Below are 4,069 nucleotides of genomic sequence, written 5' to 3'. Positions count from 1 at the left end.
ACTTCACCTCGCAGTGCCTGTCCCATAACCTCATCCACCAGCACCTGTCCCATAACATCACCCTCCAGCGCCTGTCCCATAACCTCACCCCCCAGCGCCTGTCCCATAACCTCACCTACCAGCGCCTGTCCCATAACCTCACCCACCAGCGCCGGTCCCATAACCTCACCTACCAGCACCTGTCCCATAACCTCACCTACCAGCACATGTCCCATAACCTCACCCACCAGCGCCTGTCCCATAACCTCACCCACCAGCACCTGTCCCATAACCTCACCTCCCAGTGCCTGTCCCATAACCTCACCTCGCAGTGCCTGTCCCATAACCTCATTCACAAGCACCTGTCCCATAACCTCACTTACCAGGTGAGGGAGCCGGTCGGCCGAGCGGACAACACGCTGGACTTGTGATCCTGTGGTCCTGGGTTCGATCCCAGGCGCCGGCGAGAAACAATGGGCAGAGTTTCTTTCACCCTATGCCCCTGTTACCTAGCAGTAAAATAGGTACCTGGGTGTTAGTCAGCTGTCACGGGCTGCTTCCTGCGGGCGGAGGCCTGGTTGAGGACCGGGCCGCGGGGACACTAAAAAGCCCCGAAATCATCTTAAGATAACCTCAAGATAACCTCACCTACCAGCGCCTGTCCCATAACCTCACCTACCAGCACCTGTCCCATAACCTCACCCACCAGCACCTGTACCATAACCTCACCTACCAACACCTGTCCCATAACCTCATCCACCAGCACCTGTCCCATAACCTCACCTACCAGCGCCTGTCCCATAACCTCACCTACCAGCACCTGTCCCATAACCTCACCTACCAGCACCTGTCCCATAACCTCACCTACCAGCACCTGTCCCATAACCTCACCTCGCAGTGCCTGTCCCATAACCTCACCCACCAGCACCTGTCCCATGACCTCACCCACCAGCGCCTGTCCCATAACCTCACCCACCAACGCCTGTCCCATAACCTCACCCACCAGCGCCTGTCCCATAACCTCACCCACCAGCGCCTGTTCCATAACCTCACCTTCCAGTGCCTGTCCCATAACCTCACACACCAGCGCCTGTCCCATAACCTCACCTACCAGCGCCTGGCCCATACCCTCACCCACCAGCACTTGTCCCATAACCTCACCTTCCAGTGCCTGTCCCATAACCTCACCCACCAACGCCTGTCCCATAACCTCACCCACCAGCGCCTGTCCCATAACCTCACCCACCAGCGCCTGTCCCATAACCTCACCTTCCAGTGCCTGTCCCATAACCTCACACACCAGCGCCTGTCCCATACCCTCACCCACCAGCACCTGTCCCATAACCTCACCTTCCAGTGCCTGTCTCATAACCTCACCTACCAGCGCCTGTCCCATACCCTCATCCACCAGCACCTGTCCCATAACCTCACCTCGCAGTGCCTGTCCCATAACCTCACACACCAGCGCCTGTCTCATAACCTCATCCACCAGCGCCTGTCCCATAACCTCACCCACCAGCGCCTGTCTATAACCTCACCCACCAGCGCCTGTCTCATGCATAACCTCACCCACCAGCGCCTGTCCCATACCCCTCATCCACCAGTACCTGTCCCATAACCTCATCCACCAGCACCTGTCCCATAACCTCACTTACCAGGCGAGGGAGCCGGTCGGCCGAGCGGACAGCACGCTGGACTTGTGATCCTGTGGTCCTGGGTTCGATCTCAGACGCCGGCGAGAAACAATGGACAGAGTTTCTTTCACCCTATGCCCCTGTTACCTAGCAGTAAAATAGGTACCTGGGTGTTAGTCAGCTGTCACGGGCTGCTTCCTGGGGGCGGAGGCCTGGTTGAGGACCGGGACGCGGGGACACTACAAAGCCCCGAAATCATCTCAAGATAATCTCAAGATAACAAGTGCCTGTACCTTAACCTCACCTACCAGCGCCTGTCCCATAATCTCACCCACCAGCACCTGTCCTATAACTTCACCTACAGCGCCTGTCCCATAACCTCACCCACCAGCATCTGTCCCATAACCTCACCCACCTGTGCCTGTCCCATAGCCTCACCCACCAGTGCATGTCCCATAACCTCACCTACCACCACCTGTCCCATAACCACACCTCGCAGTGCCTGTCCCATAACGTCATGCACCAGTGCCTGTCCCATAACCTCACCTACCACCACCTGTCCCATAACCACACCTCGCAGTGCCTGTCCCATAACGTCATGCACCAGTGCCTGTCCCATAACCTCACCTACCAGCGCCTGTCCCATAACCTCACCCACCAGCGCCTGTTCCATAACCTCACCCACCAGCGCCTGTTCCATAACCTCACCTACCAGCACCTGTCCCATAACCTCACCTACCAGCGCCTGTCCCATAACCTCACTTACCAGCGCCTGTCCCATAACCTCACCCACCAGCGCCTGTCCCATAGCCTCACCTCGCAGCGCCTGTCCCATAACCTCACCTCGCAGCGCCTTTACCCATAACCTCACCTCGCAGCGCCTGTTTCATAACCTCACCTCGCAGCGCCTGTTTCATAACCTCACCTCGCAGCGCCTGTTTGATAACCTCACCTCGCAGCGCCTGTTTCATAACCTCACCTACCAGCGCCTGTCCCATACCCTTACCTACCAGCGCCTGTCTCATAACCTCACCTACCAGCGCCTATACCCATATCCTCACCTCGCAGCGCCTGTCCCATAACCTAACCTAACCTAACCTCGCAGCGCCTGTTCCATAAACTCTCATCGCAGCGCCTTTACCCATAACCTCACCTCGCAGCCCCTGTCCCATAACCTCACCTCGCAGCGCCTGTCTCATAACCTCGCCCTCCATTGCCTGTCCCATACCCTCACCTACCAGCGCCTGTCTCATAACCTCACCTCGTAATGCCTGTCCCATAGCCTCACCTCGCAGCGCCTATACTCATAACCTCACCTCGCAGCGCCTGTTGTTGGAAATAACCAACATTCAATCCACATTTATTTGCTAACAATAGCATTATTAAATCGTATAATTAACCCAATTAACTTTTCTATTGCAACGCAATATTAGCCAAGTCCTTCCTAGTCTCCATGGCACCGAGTGATAGCGTCAGGCTGAAACATGAAATATTCCACATATTATTGGAATTTTACCGAGTCCAGTTATTTGCTTTTCCTTTCTAAAGATAATCTTCTATGAAAGAGGTTGCTTATTTCGCATATTATTGCATACTGAACTCGATCATGTAATCAGATTGACTATTCCTGTAGATATTACTGCGACGTATTATGTCTACATTCAACCCTTCTCGTTTATTTCATGCAATCTTAATTAAACCAATCGCCCTACGAGAAGTGCTATTATGATATAACATGTTTATGTATGACATTAATATTTGTCATAATTCCTTACTTCCCTAATTAATTACGAGTAAGTAAATCACTTTACAGTCGGGACTCCTATGGAGTGTACTGCGCATGCGTATCTCAGCGAGGGAGAAGGAAGAGAGAGAGTAGACATTGCCGAGAGAGAGAGAACGCCATATTGACAGCGTGTTAACTGCCCAGAAAGACTGAAGATAATAATCTGTGTTTATGAGCGTAATACTGGTCCCGAAATCTGACATTCTGCAACAGCGAACATCAGGGATCGACGGTGTTTCCAATAACTACAAGACACAGTTCCGGCGAGCATAATATATCATTGTTCCTGCTAATGTTGGTAGATGTGCACATGTACTTCAATGGGTAGGTTGCTCGTCGTTACTAGCAAGGCAATAAAATAATCCACGTTAGTTTCCATTTCACTCGTGTCCCCACTTTCCATAATGAATCTGTTAACCTAGGCATTTCTTACATTTTAATTGTGATTCTAGCGTGACTCGTAAGGACAAGTGGAGAAATAGTCTTCCCCTCCATGCGGCCTCCATTCTCACGTGTTCTCACCAGTAGCCTGGGCAACGAGTTTTACATCTACGAGTATCTGCGAGATATACGTTGTGAAGCCTTCTTTACAGCTAAGCAGCGCTTTCCCTTTTCGTAGACAAACTTATCACATCATTAATTACTATACTTATATGATTTATTATCTATG

This window comes from Procambarus clarkii, chromosome 58 (genome assembly GCF_040958095.1).
Source record: "Procambarus clarkii isolate CNS0578487 chromosome 58, FALCON_Pclarkii_2.0, whole genome shotgun sequence".
Lineage (NCBI taxonomy): Eukaryota > Metazoa > Arthropoda > Malacostraca > Decapoda > Cambaridae > Procambarus > Procambarus clarkii.
The sequence above is the reverse complement of the archived record's forward strand: the minus strand, read 5'-3'. Positions refer to the sequence as shown.